This window comes from Agelaius tricolor, unplaced genomic scaffold (genome assembly GCF_023055355.1).
Source record: "Agelaius tricolor isolate 1412-34295 unplaced genomic scaffold, bAgeTri1.0.p SCAF_9, whole genome shotgun sequence".
Lineage (NCBI taxonomy): Eukaryota > Metazoa > Chordata > Aves > Passeriformes > Icteridae > Agelaius > Agelaius tricolor.
In genome coordinates this window covers 2,822,674-2,843,657 of record NW_027269269.1, presented here as the reverse complement: position 1 = coordinate 2,843,657, position 20,984 = coordinate 2,822,674, and the positions used below count along the sequence as shown (strand labels likewise).

At 39.2% G+C, this 20,984-nt stretch overlaps 1 protein-coding gene across 2 annotated transcripts in view; it reads left to right on the top strand.

Annotated features, from left to right (window-relative positions):
* WASF3 (WASP family member 3) overlaps positions 1-20,984 on the top strand; it is a 65,412-nt gene that overhangs the window by 7,235 nt on the left and 37,193 nt on the right. For both annotated transcript variants that reach the window (XM_071434028.1, XM_071434027.1), the window contains exon 2: positions 11,600-11,690. The gene's annotated coding sequence lies outside the window, so the exon portion shown is untranslated. The remainder of the gene's footprint in view (positions 1-11,599; positions 11,691-20,984) is intronic.

The window sequence follows — 20,984 nt, the reverse complement described above, 5'->3', positions numbered from 1 at the left end:
TGAACTGAGGAAGTTAGAGAAGCACATAGACAGCCTGTAATAATCAAGTTTTTAAAAGCAAACTTAAATGTTGAGGTTCAGTTATAAAAAATGCAGCCTTATTTTATACTTTTGGTAATGGTGATGTTGACTGTAAGACCTGTGACTCTAAATCTGTAGTTTGAGTATCCCCACTCTTATTCATCCTGGTGGAATTATTGCTGTTAATGCTTTTGAATATGAAGCATTAGAAAGTATACTGAATTAGATTTTGTGAACTTAAAGGATGATAGTCTAAATAGTAAACAGCTTTGATTTGTTGGTCAAAGATAAGATAACTTCCTTCATGCCTCATCACAGAACAATTAATGCAGCATAGAGCAGTGTGGGTTACTCAAAGAAATTTGTGTAGGTTCACTGAGTTACAGGGATAGGCTAAGAAATGAGAAAAATTAGGTGTTTTAGCACTGGGTGGGAAACAGGGAGATTGAACTGTGAGGGTGAGAAGTATGGATGTTGAATCTAGAGGAATAAAACTAGTGAATTTATTTGAGGGTTACTGAGAGTTGTTATAATCTCTTGAAGATGTTTAACCTGATGTTTTAGAGCTAAAATATAGAGGAAACCTTCAAACAAAAGCTTGTCTGAAATACAAAGCTTGAAGGACAAGTGTTCTTTTGTCAGAAGTGTATTTTTGAGGCTTCTAAAGCCACTTTGAACAGAATACTAAAATAAATGTAACTCTAGGAAGATAAGACTGTAGAAATAATTGAATTTTGCTGTGGATTAGTTGATTTGCATTATATTAGTAGTGTTCTCTAAAATATGCCTTCCATACTTTTTTTGCTCATTTCTGCAGGTGTATAATGAAGTGTTCATCCTCTTTTCTTGTTCAAAGCACACAGGACTTGATGATTTAAATCAGATTCTTATTGAGTGCTAAAAGAAGAACAAACTTGGCCAAAGTGGGAACCTTAAGCAGTGTGGTTTTTTTTGTAGGCTTGAAACAACTTTTGGTGATTCTGCATATAAGAGAACATGACCTGTGGAACAGCCGGCCCATAAGAAGTAGTTTTGTTGCAGAACAGACTTATTTACATGTTAACTTGGTAATAGGCTACTCCTAAATAAATGCCTTTCTCAAGGGCAAAATACCTCTATACTGTTGTTATACTTGAAAATGAGGTAGTTGTGAAAACATTAGATCTTGAAAGTGTTGGGGGCACTTACCTTTTTAAAAAAAAGTGTGATTCCTATGATAATCTGCAGCATGGTTTTCTAAAATAACAAAGTCAGCATTCATCTGCACTGTGCAGAAGGAAACACTGTATTATTTGGGATCAGATGATAGTTTTAAGTGGTACTTCATAAAGGAGGCTTTGGGAAAAAAAACAAGAAACCCCAAACATCAACAAAAACCTCCAAACAAACAAGGTTCCATGCCTTCTTGATGATTCGTTTTAGTTCATTGTACTTGGTGCAGAATTTGCCAGAGGTTTTATAACCTGTAATAACATGAATGGTCAGCTCAAATGATTGTGGTGCTTACACCTCCTGGGCACTTGTTGGTCATAGAGGTAATGTCTGAAGAGCTACATGAGCATTTCAAACTGAGGTCAGGTGTGGTAGGAGAGCAAAGGCATCAGGTTCTGCATCTGCTGTGGCTTTACTTTGCAGCCTTCCACCCATCTACAGTGCATGTGCTGGTGCTCTTTGAACAAAAGCTTCATGCACTGCGTATCAGTAGTTTTAACTAAGCCTCCCTGTTTGGTTGTATTTTATTCCTCTACTGCTCTCTGGTCAGCACCAAGCAGCTGTTAAATAAAGAGGGAAAGAGGAAACCATGTGTCACAGCTGTGCAGCTGTGGTCCTGCCCTCTGGTAAGTGGAGTTGTTACTCTTCAAAGCATTGTGTGGTTTCTGCATTTTATATGGAGGTGGGAAGAGGTGGATTTGAAGCTGTGCTGGGTTTCCTGCTGTCTTTTATCTTTTCCTATCCCAGAATGAAGTGGTCAGTAATATCCAGAATGTCATTGCTTCCATTTCCAAATGTAAGCCACGCATTGCTCTGGAGCTGTCAACTGCTGCCTGGGCAGGCATGGCATTGCCCTGGGACATGGCATCCCTTCTTTCCTGTGACATCCTCTGTCTCCACTCCTGCCTACATAGGGTTAAGCAGAATAGCTGCTCTTCAAATGAAAAAAAACTCTTGCATGTTTACCGGCAGCCCATGTCTTTCAGCAACCAGTTGCCACATTAAATGTTTATTTTTTCCCAAAAATCAAGATATTTTGCATCTTACATGATGTGAATCTGTATTTAATTATTGGAAATCTAAATTATTTATAGTTTTCAAAATGTAAATAGAGGAAGGCAAAATGAAATGGGTATTTTCTGGTTGTTGGAAGACTGAGGAAGGAATGCAGACAAGAAACCAATCCAGAATAGGATAATTTACCTGCAATCACATTATTATGGAGATATCTGAGGTGTATATATTGTATGTATTAAGTAATTTAGGTTTTCTTTGTGGTCACATCATATCTTAGTTATTGTTTCTAAATCTCTTAATGGAAATTGCTTTGTAAGATGCTGTATTTGTGGCAGCTGACTGCCTCTACTTCCTTCCCCCCAGTAGAAAATACTAAACATGGCTGTGAATGTCATAGTGAAGTAATCTGAAGGATTTAATTTATAGGAATACGTAGTGGGAACAGGTAAAATTCGTCTCTTTAGTTAGTATCAACTGTGTGGTGTTGAATCTGATGGTAAGGCAGTAGATGACCTGGATGGGTTATGTGATTAGGATAATGAAGTCAGTATTTTTCATTACCTATATTAAAAAAGTATTTTAAAATTCCTTTTTATGAAAACAGGTCTTAATTAAAACCATAAAAATCCCATGGTAACAGCAGGCATGATTGTTTTAAGCCACTTCAGCCTTCTTTTCAAAAGAAAAAGTGGACTTTATTTCACATACTTCTGGATTTTTGGTGATTTGTTTGATCTTCCTAAACTGCTAAGCTCCTCTACGTTGAGTGAGATTTGAGGTCACAGATCCATGCAAAACTGCTTTAGTTTAACTGGCTTATAAATAAAAATGTTTATAACAAAAAAGACCCAAAGAAACCAACAAAACTCAGTTGCATCTGGCCCTTTAAAAACAGGAGGAGGGAGGAAAAAAAACCCCTAGAGAAACTGGGATAGACCTGAACCATGTAGCTAATGCTAAACTATGCCAGTCTCTTTCAAGAACAGCTTTCCAGCTGGGATGAAATAAGGAATAATTCAATACATAAGTTTCACCTGTTAAAAAGCTTTCATTTCTGTCCCTCCCTTCTCACCCACCTTATTTCTTTACATAATAATGTCCTTGATTGAACCCCATAGGTCAGCTGTAAGGAGTCATTAACTGTTGAATTGCACTGAGTTTTAATTTTCTAAATGGTGGCTCTTTAATGATTAATCTGTATGATACCTCTGTCTGTTTGAAAACCATTTATATGGTTTTTGAGACTTTAAAATTGGGGGAAAACCCTACACATTTCACAAATATCTTCATAGTGATAAAACATACTGGTTTTATGTATATAGAGAGATCTGTATCTGTAGGTACACAAGGCTTTATAAATGAAATAACTACAGCATTAGCTACATACACACATGAGTATGTGCATATGAGAAAGATGTTTATAAGAACAGAGTATTTCACTTGGAAGCATTTGTCCAGTCCAGCTGCCTGACTGCTTCAGGGCTGACCAAAAGTTAAGGCATGTCCTTGGTGATGTTGTTCAAATGCCTCTTAAACACTGTCAGGAGCTGAGGCATCAACCACCTCTCTAGAAAGCCTGTTTGAGTGCATGACCCGTCCCTTGGTGATGAAACACTTCCTACTGTCCAGCCCGAACCTCGTCTGGAGCGGCTTTGAGCCATTCCCATGTATCCTGTCACTGGGACCCAAGGAGCAGAGCTCAATCCTTCTCTTTTCACATCCCTTCCTTGGGAAGCTGTGGAGAGCAGTAAGGTCACCACTCAGCCTCTGTTTGTCCAAACGAGACAAACCCCAAGTCCTCAGCCACTCATTGCAGGACTTTTCCTCACAGGCCCTTCTCCAGCTTTGTTGAGCCTCTCTGGACACATTCAAGCACCTTCACAGCCTTCTTAAATTGTGCACCTGAGAACAGTAGGCAGTCCTTGAGGTGAGGCCACAGCAACACTGAATGCAGCTGGACAATCTCCTCTTTTGCCTGGCTGGTGATGCTGTTTGATGCATCCTGAGATGGGGTTTGCCCTCTTGTCTGCCAGGGCTCACTGCTGACCCAGACTGAGCTTCTGCCCACCATGTACTCCAGATCCCTCTCCCAGTTTATACTTGTGTCTGCCATTACTTTGTCCCAGGTGCACAATCCAGCATTTGGACTTGTTAAATTTCATGCTATAAATCATAGCCCAGTGTTCCAATCTATGTAGATCCCCTTCTGCAAATCTCCCTGTTCCTCAGGGAAGCCAAAAGCACCTCCCAGTTTGGTATCACCACCAAACTCAGTAAAGGTGCACTGCACTCGTTCGTGCAGATGGTTGGGAAGTACAGGAACAGGAGTGGCCCTGGAACTGACCCCTGAGGAGCAGTGCTGGGGACCGGTCACCAGCTGTACCCCCTCCACTTTACAGCCCTTCAGCTCTGCCCTTCAGCCAGTCCTTCACCCAGCACACCATGAACCCGCTTGTCCTGCAGCTGGACAGCTTGTCCAGAAGGATGCTGTGACAGTATCAAAAGCTTTCCTAAAAATCCAGAAAAAGGCATCTACTGCCTTGCCTTCTTTAGATCTGTGACCTTATCAGAAAAGGTTACCAAATTAGCTTATTAGTTATGACTTTCCTTTTGTGAACCCATATTGACTGTGCCTGATAATTGCATTATTCTTTAAATTCCTCTCAGTATTACCCAGTATAATCTTTTCTTCTATGATTTTTCCAAGAGCTGAGGTTACATTAATAGGTCTGTAGTTTCTTGGATCTTCCTTCATACCCTCCTTGTAAATTGGAGTAAAACTAGATCTGGATCAGCAGGGACCTCTCTTGACTCTGAAGACTTTTGGTAGATGATGGACAGGGGTGCTGCTGAAGCATCCACTGGCTCCTTCAGAACTCTGGGATGAATCCCATCGTCCCCCATGGAATTGGAGATATTCAGCTGATCCCTTAGAATTTCATCGTCCATAAATGGAAACTCGCTGTTCCCACACTGACGGTCTTCTATCTTGGGAGTGGGCAGCCCCAGGTCCATCAGTATTGTGACTGAAGCCACCTGACCAGCAGGCTGGGGGAGGTGATTTTCAACTTCTGCTTCGCTCTTGTGAGATCCCACCTGCAGTGCTGCATCCAGCTCTGAGGCCCCCAACCTAAGAAGGATGTGGACGTGTTGGAGCAAGTCCAGAGGAAGGCTATGAAAATAATCAGAGGGCTGTACCGCATCTCCTGTGAACACAGGCTCAGAGAGCTGGGGCTGTTCAGCCTGGGGAAGAGAAGGCCTTTTGTGACAGGACAAGAGGTGATGGCTTTATACTGAAAGAGAGTGGATAGGAAGAAGCTCTTTACTCAGAGGGTGGTGAGGCACCAGAACAAGTTGCCTAGAGGTGTTGTGGATTCCCCATCCCTGGAAGTGTTCAAAGCCAAGTGGCTCTGAGCAGCCTGGGATAGTGGATGGTGTCTCTGCCCATGGCAGGGGGTTTGGAACAAGATGATCATTAAAGTCACTTCCAACCTAAACCATTCTGTAATTCTGTAATGGAAAAAAAACACTGAATGACATTGTTTTTAATTCACCCCCAGCAGTCACTTTATCATCTCCCACAAGTCCATTGTTTTGTTTTAGACCTCTTGCTATTTATATACTTTAAAAAGCCATTTTAAGGGATCATAAAGCAGTTCCCAATGGAAGCTAGCTTCATATCTCAGTTGTGGTTTTTTAACAAAGGATGTGGCCTTTTAGGAGGACATAATAACAGGGAAGGTGAATTTTTTCCATATATCTACCCAGCTCTAGATCACAAAGCATTATTCGGTCTGCTAAGGTGAAGGATGTGCCTTCTGTTCTCCAAACATTAAATCTGAGTGCTCTTATGTTTTTTCATTTCTCTTTCACCACCATGCTGGGGGGAAATTAGCCATGGAGTGATGCGAGTTCCTGCTTTCAGCTAGATCCAGATGTAAAAATATGTTTTGGCCCTGAATGGGGTGTGCTAGAGAGAGCAGCTGCTTGCTTGGTCCAGGCTGTGACCATCTGCATAATTCTGATTCCATGGAATTGAAGTTGGCTGTCAGCTACAGCAGTGCTGAGTTGTTTAGTAGGACGTTGGTGCTGCCTTCTTCCCTGTTGCACTTCTTTATTGGTGTGGTGTTTTTTCCGCTTTTTAAAAACCACATCAGTTCTGTTTAATTTTTCTTTTGTTCCTGGACATTCTGAAACCTACTAGATTTCATTTCTCAATCTTGAGGTGTCTCATTTGTGGTTTATGTGTGTGTCTATATGTGGTATTTTTGGCTAATGCTTTTCAGCAGGGTTCTGTGGCCTGTGCTGATTCATGCTTCCCTTACTCTGCCACTTCTCTCTAACATTATGAAACTGTAGAGTACAACCTGCTTGAGCCTCTGCTATTTCTGGAGATGTAGGAGTGAAGAAAATATTAAGTCTTGTTCAGCACAAGGTGAAATCTGTTATTTGGTTTGAATGTTGGCTGTTCATGACCTGAGAATATTTTTTGATTGATTTTTGTCACCAAATTCAGGTACTTTAATGAAGCATTTAACTTGAAAGTCACATCACCTAGCCTTGGACTAATCCCCTTAATGAACCCACAGGTTTTCTGTCTGGAGTACTTACACAAAGCATCTGTCTTAGATGTTCATGCTTTTTAGCAGTGACTGCTAACAACAAGAAGTGAGGTTGAATGCTCCAGAAAGTGCAATTTAAGGGACTTTTCTATTTCAAGAAACATATTCTTAAATATTATTAATTGAAAAACTGTGCTATGTAATGCTGGGTGGGTAACAACTGAAATTAGAGATTCTGTCTGCTGAGGATGACCCATTTTTAGTGTTGTTACATGAGAGTGGGGATCCACTTGAGTAAAGGCATCTGAATTCCTTTTGTGAAGCATTAGGGAGACATCTCTACAGCCTAGGAGGGAGCTCTTTGCTATTCTGTAAGGATGTGTACTCTGGCCCTCTGGAGAAGAGTGCAGGGCTGTATTAGGAGAAAGAGCAGGCTGATAGTACAGAAGACTTGTACTGTGATATTAGGGTTGTTATCTGTGAAGAATTTAGGGATGGTGATTCTGCCAGCAAACCTTTTCAAGTGTTTGAAAACATTTTGATATTGATAGCCCATCTGAAATCTGCTCCTTTTCAGAGGTATTGGCCTTTTGTCTTTCCTGGTGGTGGAAGAACCCTCTCTTTTTGGATCAAAGACAAGAGAGCTACTTCTTGTCTCTTGTGGTTGGTACCAGTAATTTGTGGTATAATCTTTGTTTGGCTTCATTTGCAGTAAAGAGTCAGTGCTGACTATAAGAAGAGAGTGTAGTCCTGGGCAGGCTTCTTGTTGGGACACCAAAGAGGTGATAGATGTAGGGATGGTCCTGCAGGAGCCAGCAAAGAATGTCTGACAAGCCACTGCTGTTACTGGCTGGCTTGTAGGCTTGATGGGCTGGCTTTTGTAGATTGCAAAATCTCTGAAGATCAAGTGTTTAACCTCAGATAAATTCTACAGGATGTTTAGGATTTTGCAAGCCTGCTGTTTAGATGGGTTTCCTCTGTCCAGTACTGAAGGACTGCTATACTCAGTCAAGTAGTGAATATTTGTACCATAATCTAGCGAGTCAAATGGAATAAAAGAGACACTCAGTACTCCACATGGGTTGGATTTTTTTATTTTATCTGCCTGTGCTCTGAAGAAAAATTTCCAGAACTTGAACTTGTTTGTTCCTTGGACGGAATTAGTGGCAAAGGACACACTGGGTGTGGTGACTAAGTCTGACTGTCAGAGTGGTTCTCAAGAAGATGCAGAGTGGAAAGTATCCCCTGAGGGCTTGTCAAAGGGCAGGTTGCTCTCTGCACTCCAAGTACAGTGTTTATCCCAAGTAATTTTGCATTTCTGGATGCTGCAGAGGCTCATGGATTAGACAACAGTGAGTGAATCTTTAGTTAAAGACCACCTGGAAAACATGAGTTGCCATGTCTTTATGCTGCTCCTGTTCTGTGCTCGAACTTAAGACTGGGATATGGAACAATCTAGTTTAGGGATTTAAAGATAGTCTAGTTTAAAATAAGAAACTTTTGAGTTGTCTTGATCAATCTTAGAAAAGCTGCTTAAGATGTGCTCCTAAGAGGCCCCTCAGTTTTAAGTAACTGATTGTATGGCTCTTTTACAGAAAAGTCCCCATCCCACTGTAGAAGTACATAAGATCAAGGGGGACCTAACCACTAATTGATGTGTGGTTCTACTCTTTGAAGGCTTCAGAACCTGTCTGGGTTTTCCAAATGTGTGTTGCAGAGTTACAGTAGTTTCTAAGATTGAATTTCATACTTTAAGATTAAATACATGCACAAATTTAACAAGGCAACCCAGTACTGAAGTTTTAAACCACTTCCTTTTTTGTCTCTATGCATTGGTAATGCAGTTACTTGAATTCAAATTATAGTGGTAAACTTTGGGTCTCCATATATGAAAACATATTTTAAAAACCCTCCCCCTACCCCAGAAAGCAGACTTCAAAATAAAATCCTTTTTTCACCATTTTCATGATGACCTGCCATTTGGATACTTTTAATCCTCAATCAGTGTAAAAGTTATGTCTTGCATTAAATCCTTTATGTTTTTTTCCTGTGGATTTCTAAAGTAATCCTCTGTGTGCCATATAGCTTGTTCTTCAAATTGCTTGCCTATAATATTCTCATTTCTCAGAGTTTTGTTTAGAAAGCTTTAAAACATCGATTTTAAACAAAATTCAGCTGGATGTAAATTTCTTACCAGAAGTCAGTGTTACACATTGTGCATGTCTAAATTCTTATCCTGTTGAAACTGTTTAGTACTTTCTATAATTTAGTCAGTGAATGTGTCAAATGGGGCATTTGGCAGAGGAGTCAGTGATGTTCTTGATAATGAGTAAGAATCTTTTTATAATGCTTTTGTTGTTTTGTTTTTTTCCCTCTTGGGGATTTCATGGGAAAGAAAGAATCCATTCAAAAGGGAATGTGCGTGTTTTCACAGTTGGGCAGTAGATAGGTATTGCTGAACTGTTAGCAGTGTACCAAAACATATTTTCCTTTCTGTATCTTGTGTTTTCATCATAGCTATGTATCTTAAATATGGAACTCAGAGAGAGTCCAACACTTTGTCTCTGGCTTATCCTGGGCCTTTTTCAATATTCTACTTAAAAAATATAAAAAATCTGATTGCAAAAAAAAATAAAATCTAAAACTGCTTGACATGGACCACATCTTCATGTTTTTATTTGGCCAGGTAAGGATTTATATTGAAATACACATCAAGATAGTTGATTTGATTTCACTTTGAAAGCTGAGATTTGTCTTCACGGCGTGGTAGTTCTCAGCTTTCTTTCCATCCCTTTAATCCCTTTATAGGTTCTGTATTGTTGATCTGAGTGAGGAATTCTTTCATCACAAAATGGATTCAGGGATCCTGTTTATGTAGTTCAGCATTGCAGACAGTGTGTAAATGTAAATGATGGAAGTAAACTGCAGCATGTGGACAAAAATGTGTCACTCATGTGGGGAACTGAGAATTTCCCGCAGTGCCTTTGCTGCTGAGGATACTGTAATGTGTAAACACATTCTCAGACCCCTTGGTAGTACTGGAGGGTTTAGGATCTATATAAAGTTCCAGTCACCTTGTGCCACAAGTGCTTGATGATGTCTGTTCCATAGTGTTGTTAATGTAGTGCTGTTTGCTCTAAAGCAGATTTACTGTTTCCTGAGCCACAGGCATACTTAAATCACTGCTGGTTGAAGTCGCTTACAGAATCACGGGAAGGCTTGGGTTGAAAGGAATCATAAAGAATATCTAGTTCCATTGCCATGGGCAGAGCACTTTCCACTAGGCCAGGCTGCTCAAAGCCCTATACAAGATGCCCTTGAATACTTCCATAATTTCTCTGGGCAACCCATTCCAGTCTCACTACCCTCACAGTGAAGAACTTCTTTCCAATATATGACCTAAACATACTCTCTTTCAGTTTAAAGCCATTCCCTCTTGTCTTTTCATTACAAGTCCTTGTGAAGAGTCCATCTCTAGCTCTCTTGTTGGTCTCCTCTTGGTACTGGAAGTTGCTGTAAGATCTCCCTGGAGCCTCCTCTTGTCCAGGATCCTGTCTTCATAGGAAAAGGTGCTCTAGCCCCTCTAATAATCATTGTCACCCTCCTGGAATCCCTACAGCAGGTCCACATCCATCTTATGTTAACTTAGGCAAATAGCTTTCCCCATTTAGTACATCTGTCCTGGTAATGAGAACATGAATGAACTGTATGTATGTGAGCCTTTATAATGTGTCTCTTTAATTTTTCTCTAAACATACAAACACTTAAGTGAGGACCAAGACCTTGGCCAACTGGTAGATTTTGTGAGCAAGTTAACTAGAGGACAATATTTTATTTGGAATAGGTGGTTACTGCACCAGTGGTTAGTGGAATCAAGGTCTGGGCACCTTAAAGCTGTGGTATTTGGAGGGAGAATGAAGGAATGTGAGCAAGGCAGGTGGTGACAGTGAGCAAGGAGGACACTGCTGTCTTGCCTTTGAGAAATCTCTGTGGTGACTTTAACAGTGTTTTGCTCTTCTAGATGCTTTTTCTTTCTTACACATCACGGTTTATAATTGTGTCCTTGAGATAAAGAAATTTTTTTCCTCTTGTAAATTTTAAATGTCTAAAATATTTAGGCAAAAAAATGCATAGAGGCACCTCTTTAAAATTCTGGTAATAGTATCAGCCTCCTCTAAGCAAGTGATCTGTTTTAGAGATCATTTTTATATAGTTCTTGCAGAAAGGGCATTTATATCTTAACTGCAAATCCCCTTAATTTATAAAAATTTCGTGTATGACTGAATGCTAATCTATAAGTCACAGTGTTCTCTTGATGCTAGGAACTGTACTATTTTCATGGAAACATCTCATTACTTTATTTTTGCGGGAGATTCTCATTGCTTTTTTTTAGTCTGTTTTAGTGGGTTTCTGTTCAGTAATATTTAATTTGCTGTGAAGGATCTCAGAGGGATTTAAGACTGCTGTTTTATTGTGCATTACTGTAGGCTGTTACATCATTTTTCCATCTCTGCAGTCTTCAAGTGGGTAAATGTTACTTTCTCTGCTGATGTTTCTATTTAAAAATTGATTATAAAATAACACAAGCTATTTTGTTACCTTGAAAAAAATTAAGCTGTATCATGAAATATTTAGCACAAAATGGTTAAAACTGTCTGGATTCTACTCATGCATATTTTACTAAGTTTTTTTTTTTCAGCTGATTACTGAACCGAGCCCCACTTTTAATGCATATTTTTAATTATTCTGTTACTGAAAGATTAAGTTAGATTTGTCTTTGTTTGCAGAAAAAGCCACCTGAGTGTGCCAGGAAGTTAGAGAACAGCTGTCTTCTCAAAGGCATAAACAGTACGGATATTCCACACTCCTTTTTAAATGGTAAGTTGTTCAAGAGAGCTCTTGCTGAAATTCCTTGTCACTTACTTTGCATTTGTGTGAATCTGTTACAAATAGCTTGGACGACTGTGATAAGTGCCTCAAACTGAAGACCAGTGATGAATTTTAGGAACTCTTCCAGAAGGTTTTCAGTTAGCCTTGGGAAGGAGGTTTATATTTTTGTGATATTGAAGATGTGCTGTATTAGGCCCTGAAACAAATGTCAAAAGCATTGCTCACCCAGGAGACTGGTAGCATTTAAATACTAATCTTATTGTGTAGAAACTGAAATAAATTTACTTTATTCATGGTTGTTCATGAGCTACTGGATTTATAAATTTGCATCTGTTAATTACTTTTACCCTGTATAATCTGTACTTTGTTGATGTATTGTCTAAGAGATTTAAACGAAATCTGCTGAAGTTGAATGTTTGTTGGCATCAAAGTGCAACGGATAATAAAAGATTTGTATTTATTGATATTAAACTAGCTGTGTGGGGAAATATTTCCCTGCCCCCAATCTGTCTCAGCTGCCACACTCAACACCAAGGACCTTTAGATAAGGATTATCTGTTGCATTGCTGGAAGAGTAGCACTTTCCTCATGGTGTGATATAAGAGGTGGGACACACCTGGGGGTGCTAATGGAGGACTCCTGGCAAGGTGCAGACAATTTTGTTACAATAAGTAAAGCTGATAGATGTATGCATGTGTGTATTTACAGGGAGCTGCAGCTTGTTGGCATTTGCCAGTGGGAGAGAGAAACTTTTTGAGCAGGGGAGGAAGCTGAAGAGCAGATTTGTTGTTCTTCCTTCTTAAAGGATGAGGTTAAAAGTAGTATTAGCTACCTGTAGGAGAGGCTGTTTTCTTCCAGCACTGCACACCACAGTGCTGCCTTTGGCAGAAACCACGGCCAGCCTTGCTTCAAGGTCTCTGAGAAACTGTAAGGTATGCAGCAGTGATATAGGAGACTGTTCAGGATACTATTCTCCTGTGTCCTAGAGCTGTGTCCTATAGACTCTGTCTATAACCCTGGCTATGATCCTTTGCCACACTTTCCCCCTCAGCTGAAATTCACTTATGCTTCATTTCTGTTTTGAGTTCTAAGAATATGCTTGATGATACTTGAGATGCTTTTCCGGATATATGTTCTGAAAGAGATTGTACTTTAAATTAGGAAAAAGAATAATTCTGGAAAATGTGTGCCTTCACAATTTCAAGTAGGAAACTGTTTTGAGGAATGAAGGAATAAGGAAGCAATATGGTGCACACAGGAGTGGGAGGGTTATGGTAACAGCTTTTGAAGGAGAAGGGTGAAAGAAAACCCACTCTTTCCTCCTTTACCCCTCTTGCATTACCCATTAAATGGAAAGGTAAATCAATGGTTATATACTGAAATTGTTTGGAAAAAAGATCTCTTGCTGTAACAGTCAAAAGTGGAGGAAGTGTCTCAAGGAAAATAAGTAGTCTGTAGGAAAAAAAAAAGGGTAAACTAAATATACATATTGAAAATTTTGTCAATTCACTACTAGATTATTAGATTAGCATATTGCTTATTATTTAATGAAGCAGTGAATGTTACAGCACTGTTACATTTCAGTTGCTTTTCATGTGCATGGAAACATCATTGCTTTTATTTACAGGGAGCTATAGAAATTAGTTACTACAGGAATAAGAACCTTGGTTTTGGAATATTTTACCTCTGTTATATTTATTAATAAAGCTTCAAAAATTATTTTGAGCTATTTGCTGTTCATTCTTAGTGTAGTTTTATCAAGTATTTTCTGTTTCTTTGTGCAGTTTAAGCCCAGCTTTCATGTAGAGTTTAATTGAAGTGTCAAGTGTTTAACTAGTCTGGAATTTAATGTAACTGATGGGTGTCTAAACACAATACTGAACATACTTGAAAATATCAACCTTTAAGTTTTTTAAAAAATATTAAAACCTAATTCTAGTGAACAAATTCTAATTTTTGATTGAACAGTGATCATTCATGTATCAGAAACAATCGGATTGGACATACAATTTGGAAACTACCTGATCAATAAAATGAGAAACTTGTATTTAAAATAATGATTGATTTCTACAGAAATGTAATATATTTTCTTTTTAAATTTCTATTCAAATAATTTCACTTTCAAGTCAATAAAAAATTTCAACACTTAATTCACCTGCATGTGTAGTAAGGCATTTGAATTTGAAATTGTCACTTATTTTGTCACTTGGATTATAGCTGTGCCTTGTCTTGCTTCTCTGCTTTTCCTACTGCGTTTTGCCAATGTAAATGCCCCCAAAAGTTGTCAGGTTGATAAAAACACCAGATTAAATATTATATTAAACCTACAACACTACAGTACAAAAGTGTCTTCCACAAAGAAAGTTAGAGAATGTGCAGTGAGGAGTGAAATGCCAGATGCAGGGTTTGAAAACAGCCTCTGATGCTTACTAGCCCCAGCTGTCAATTCAGTAGACTACCAGAAGAATTCTTTTGTCATCACATACAAGCAATTCTAAGAAATAGACTTTTACACTTATTTTGACAGATAAAAATACAGTGTATTCACTTACATGTTTTGAAAAAAGATGTTAAAATTATATTTGTGATTGCTGTGTGGATAATACTCCAGTGTTTAGAAATACTTTTATTGGGAAAGCAGCTTGGATATTTTCAGTCAGGGTTAAATCAAATTTATGTGCCAAGACTTTTGCCAGTACTGTCTGACTTTCAGTCATGTAATCTGTATCCTTTCACCTTCATGGCTGGTAAATTATACAGTTATTTAGTAACTTAAATGTTTGATTTAAAGCAAACTGTTAAGAATATTCCCCTGAAAGAAAGAAGCTTTTCAGAATGGGGCAGACTGAATGTGAAAAGTGGGTTGGGCAGGAGAGAAATAGTCTCTGGAGAATGGTGGAGGGTTTTTAGACTACTTGACCAGCCAAAAACTGGATCACCAATTGCGTAGCAGTGGATGGGGGGAGTAGCAGGACTGCGTTTTCCCAGTGGTCTCCAGGGGTGGAAAAAGACCTATGAGAAAGGCAAAAGTCTTGCAGAATTCTTGCATTGCAAACAGTAAAGCCAAAATGAGGTGAAACTGGTTTTGGGAGAGACTAACTTAAAACATGGTAGAGAAGTGATCACAGATTTCCATCTTCAGGTACACACATTTTTGATGAGCCTTTTCTTGTTTCCTATCCGATTTTGCTGTTAGGAGAGGCTGAATATTTGGGCTTGGCTCTTGCCTGTCTGGGGTTAAACTCTTTTCAGTATGCGCTTATTTACATTTTGGACTTGACTGCATGGAGTTAGATTAAATCGCAGCCTGGCAAAATGGGTTTGATGTTAGCAAATTTCTTCTCTTTGTGTATCCAAACTGGTGTCTGCACTGTGAGAACCTTAGCATGCTCATCACATATAGAAATATTCTTTGTTATCACTGTCTGAGACTGGGAAATGTTCATTTCTGCAAATAAATGCAGTCATTGGCCTCTTCTCTGAACTTTTCTGTGATTGGCATCATAATAACTTCCCTCTGAATTATGCAGCTAGTGCACAGGGATCTGCTTGAAGATGAGGTTTAAATCTTGGTTGCCTGTGCAATGATTAAATAAATCAGCTTCTAAATTTAACTGATGTAGTTAAATTACTTCTTGAACTGTGTGTAGATTAGTCTCTAATGGCTTGATTTTTTTCCATATGTGCTTGTAGTCTATGTAGATTACACTGATTATTTTAAAGTGTAGTTAAGAGCAATGTAAGTATTGATAGGTTTGTTACATAATTTGGTGGGGTGTATGGAAGATCCATGTAATCACAGATAACTTTAAATTACAGTCTTTGGGAGCTGGAGTCAATGTGTTTGTGCCTGCAGCCACCCTCTTAGTCCATAAAAACAAACTGGTCTCCAGTCACAAAGGGTTTTGCTTGGTTTGATGTGATTCTCAACCTCAGGAAGGGTGCCAACAACCACAGCATTGCCCCTGGAGCCTCATCACAGAGATGGCAATAGCAGTCCTTTTCTGTTTAGCAGCCAGCTGGTCACAGCTGTAGTTAAGAAATCTATTCCTCTTGGATTGGGGGATCTCATCAGCTCAGTGGGTTTTAAACTAATAATTGCATTTCACAGGAGATGATTTTATCACCAATAGAACAGCAACAGCACTGCTGTGAGGGAGGTAAGTTTAGAGTAGGTTCACTTCAGAATTCAGCATCTTTCTTTGCTTCTGTTGTATATTTAAAGAAAAACAAAAGCTTCTTGAGTATGCCAGGATTTAATTCTCCCTCCCCCCCATTGTTTTCACTTCAACATGTTTAGGTTCAAAATCTACTTACTAGTGTTAAGAATTAATGTCTAGGAAATCTTTTTGTTCAAAGCAATTTAATGATAGGAAATATTGAAAGTGTTTTGATCCACTATGCAAAATATTTTGAGGCAAACTCATGGCAAAGTTCATACTAACCACTGTGGAACTGGAGGGGTGAAAAGCATCATTTGGGTTTTTCTTTCTTTGGAAATAGGTGCCCTAATTGATTTCCAACTGCTTTCTTTAAGTTTACAAGAGACTGCTGTGATCATCAGGGTCTAGATGGATGCCCTTTCTTTTTTAAATTCAGGAATAAAATTAAAGCATATTTCATCAATACTCATTGCAGTGTTATACTTGTAAATAAAACACTAACATTTAAAGCTTCATTTATTATTTGGTTTGTGCATTTCATGAAATGGGTCAGGTTGGATGGGACCACAGTGGGGCATCTGGTCCAACCTCCCTTGCTCAAGCATGGTCATCCCAGATCACATGGCACAGGGTTGTGTCCAGATGGTTCTTGAGCGTCTCCAGTGAGGAACACTCCACACCCTCTCTGGGCAGCCCGTTCCAGTATGCCGTCACTGCACACTACAGAAATTCTTCCTCATGTTCAGGTGGAACTTCCTTTGCATTACTTTCTGCCCATTGCCTCTTGCCTTGTTTGGCACCACTGAGAAGAGCCTTCAAGATAAAACAAACTGCCCTGAAATTATCTGGTTGCAACTCCAAGGTAGCCTCAGCTATGCAGTAAAACAGTTCAAAATGTTAACAAGTCTCCTTATACTTAAAAAATAGAGCGCTGAGTCTTTGCAGATAGCTACCTGGTCTGTAATCTGTCAGCATTTAGTAAGCTAGGTGCATTTTCCTTATTGTGTGGGAAGAAGCAGCATTTACTTCTGAGGGTTTGTGGAAAGAGTTGACATGCTATGGGGTGTTGGAAGTGTTTTCATGTTCAAATAAGAACATGGCCTTTGAATAGGACTGACAGTGGGAGGGGAGTTTGGAATGTCTCTGGGGAGTGGATAGGAAAGGGGGAGGAGCAGCTACCCCATCTCATTATTTTAGTTACTGGACTCTTTCTTCTGAGAGTAAGAAACAGTCTTTATAATCTGTCTCTGAATAGCAAACAGTTTCAATAATTAAAAAAAATAAATGTTTTGTACCAAATAGGGGAAACACTCGATTGTAAAACTGCAAGGGTGAAAGGGTAGTCAAAAGGATTAGTTTATATGTCTCCTCTTAGCTACCAATGCCTCCAACTCTTGTTGGAGCAGCTGGCAACTTCCAAAGAAACAGCGAGACATGGCATTGCAGAAGTGAGGTGTGGAGAGCAGAGTCCAGGTGAGGAGAGGAAAGTGGCTGTAGGGCATGTGAAGGACACAAATCTTGGTTGCTGTGTTGGCAACTGGAGCGGTGAATATGCACTAAGCAGTGGTGCTGGATGTGAAGGAGGAGATAAAGCACTAGCAGTAGGACTCCTATAAAGGAGGAGAAGGTTGGACTGTGGCTCTAAAATACGGGCTGAGCATCTTATCAGTATAAAACTGAATGGCTTTAGGTGTTTGGCTGTGGAATGCTGATAGATGCAATTGGGAAATATGAGTGTGATCAGTTCAACAGGCAGTCTGCCTGTTTGCATTTTATGACTAGTGATTAGTGGTAAACAGCTAAAGAAATATTCTGTTCTCTATGAATTACAAGATCAATTTAGATTTTAGATTGAAAACATAGGGGGAATGGTTCCTTAATGTTTTTAATGGTTTGTCCTTGATTCTACCTTAGTCTCTTGGAAAGAGAAAAGGGACCTTCACACTTTACCAGGAGCTAAGGGCAACTACTTTTCTTGAGATGTGATGGTGCCTTTCATCAGATAAGTGACTTCTTGTTCCTGAGATGAGGATACTAATTTTGGTCTTGAGTTGTTATCCACGCTTCTGGATAACAACTGTGTACTGTGTATTTATTTAAAAAAGTACATATTTAATATTTCATTCTTTAAAAATAAATTTGGTTTTAAATATTTATAAGTATATGCTGCTTGTTTCTTTTTATAAACAAACCACAGAAATCAATGCACACCAGGTTAGCATTCACTAAAAGCATGTTTTTCAGAAAGAGATGGAAAGGATACAGACATAAATGACTTATGTGGCTAACATGATTAGCAGAATTTGTAATGCACACATGGGATATCCATTTTTCTTCTGTTCAGTAAATTTTCTGTTGACCTACTCAGAGTTTGCTGGGATGCCTACGTGATTTTTTGGGAAATTTGTCAGCAGAAAGTTCCTGAAAATTGCAGGATTTCTGCGCTCTTTAGTGTCATTGGTTTTTGTTCCTACTAGTAAGAAGGACTGGCACTAGAGGGAATCACTTATGAGGAGCAGCTGAGGGTACTATGTGTAATCTTTGGGAAGAGGGTACCTTCTGTCTACAGCTTCCTTGTGAGAGGGTGGAAAGGGAGGTGCTGATCCAGCCTGTGTCAGGTGTCCAGTGACAAGATGCAAGGGAATGACATAAAGCTGCATCAGAAAAATTTAGACTGGATGTTAGGAAAAGTTGTTCACTGGGAGTTATGGCCAAGCACTGGAACCAGCTCTGCAGGAAAGTGGTTGTGACCCCAAACCTGTCAAGAGTTCAAGAAGCATTTGGACAACACTTTTAAGTACCTGGATTAACTTTGGGGTTGCCCTGTATGGTCAGGAGCTGGACTGGACTATCGTCATGGGTCCTTTCCAACTCAGCATATTCTATGACTCAAGTAAAATACTTTTAATGTGGCAATATTGTTGCCATTTCTTGTAGGAAGCAGTTGCTAGTCTTTTAGTCTTGTTGTCTAGTCACTTGTGCTTAGCTTGCTGCTCACTTACACAACTAAACACTGTAACTGGGTATGAAATGGGAGTTCAGCTTAAATTGCTTTGTTTTCTGGTTTCCTTTTTTTTTTTTTTTTTTTTTTTTTCTGAAGCAGATTGAGTGCTTTCACTAGTGCTTCCATGCTCTCAGGTATAAGGGTAGTAATTCCATAAACTGCTTTGACTTCTTTCCCCTGGATTAGATTTTTGCTGACTTCCAATCTGATTCCAGCACAAGAAGCAGCTCAGCCAGGAGCAGCAGTTATAATAGCACAAATGTTGAAAAAGGAATCCATTTAATTAAATCAAGGAGCAGTTGGCTTACAGCTGTCTTAAAAAGCACAACTTTAAATGGAGTGGATCTTAAGGCAATGACTGGGTTTTGCTTCTGAGAAGGAAGCATAACTCATCTTGTGGTTGAAACATTCGTTGCTAAGTATTGATGTGGTCTAGGTCCAATTTCTGGTCCTTCTACAGGCCTTGATGATGCTGACCAGCACACAAGTAGCTCTAGTGCCTCTCAGCTGTATAAATGAGATGCTGCTTCTTGCCTTTCTCATGTTCGGAGAGTAAATTTAATGTCAGGGTGTACAGATAATGTAGGAGTGCAGGTATTGGGTGACCTTACTGTAATAGGCTTGGGGATGCTTCTTGACAGTTGCAGCCTTGCTAGATTTAGGCAGTCTGCTCCTCTTTCAGTGGGTTTTAGTTGGCTCTATTGCCAGGATTTTGCTGTGTGTTTGACTGAAGTTAGTAAGGAAGATGAGGTCCTTCCCAAAGTATTGGGAGGCTGAGTGCATTATAGGGAGTGAGAGGATCGACGTAACTGACTCCTGTACATATTTTTTGTTTTATTCCTCCCTTTTCCATGGAGTATTCATTTGTAAGTATTGGAGGGAAGCATAATTTAAAAATACTGTGACATATTTTCAGCCCTCAGATGCTTCTTTTTCTTTCTAACCTGTGTTTTCCTCTCTTCTTACATCTTGTCTTGACAAAATTAAAACAAAATAAAACTACTCTTTTTCAGCCTTTATATAGCAAATTAAAGCATGCTGAAACAACATTGTAGGATGTATTATGCTGTAGGTTTGGTTTGGATCCAGCATTATATTTATGATGCAAATTCCCCAGATGTGAGCTATATGAACTCTTTCAGATGAGTGTAAAACCAAAACGTTGTCTGTAGGGGCATATGGGACAGTGTCAGTATCTGATGGTCCAAGGACTGGGAGACCACTAGCTTGGAACAAATATTCCTGTTTCCCTACAAAAAAGAGTGTGTGCAGGCTGGACTCAGGATCATCACCAGCAGCTATGCAGCTCTGAAGGTGCTTATGCTCCTGTTGTACCACACAACTTGGTAATGCAGTCTCTGAAGTCTTTGAACATCCCCAGAGGCTCACACATGAAAAATCTGATGGCTCATGCTGTTCATTATTGTGGACTCCACGTATTTTCATGGAGTATTTTTGTATTTTGTGCTTTTATTATTCTACGTAAGACTGTTTTCCTCCAAGTTCACACTTAGCATTTACCCACACTTGGCATTGACTAAAAGAAGAGAATTACAGACATAGCTATAAAGCAGTGTGATGCTTTCAAGTACTCAGGGTTAGGCTCTGAAATTTCATAGTTCCTTATAAAGCTAAGTTTACATTTTCAAGTCATATATGTATATATAGGTGCCTTGAAGAAAGACAGACAAAAGGTTCCACAAGGGATATTTTAATACACTGATTTGAAATATAGGAATAAAGTAGATTTAAAGAATTTAGTGTTGTCATTGATAACCTCTGCGTCCCCAGTAATCTTAGCTGTGAGTTGACGATTTTTAGCTAGGAGAAAAAGTTGCTTAAGCCTCTTCTTAGTGATTATTTGTATGTGGTAAGAATGCTTTTTTTCATTGAAGCTGGTTTCTGGAGCACTTCTGTCCTGCCAGCTCCATGGAGATGTGTTGATACAATGCCAGATTTCATGGAACACAACTTTCTTTCCAGCCTTCAAGTGTTGAAAGGGGATTTTTACAGAAGACTAACTGCTGAATTCTGTCTGAGACTCACTATGGTTTTACAGTAGCTTATTTGTCTCACAATGGGAGTTACTGTATGTGTAAGGAGGAAATCTCTTTA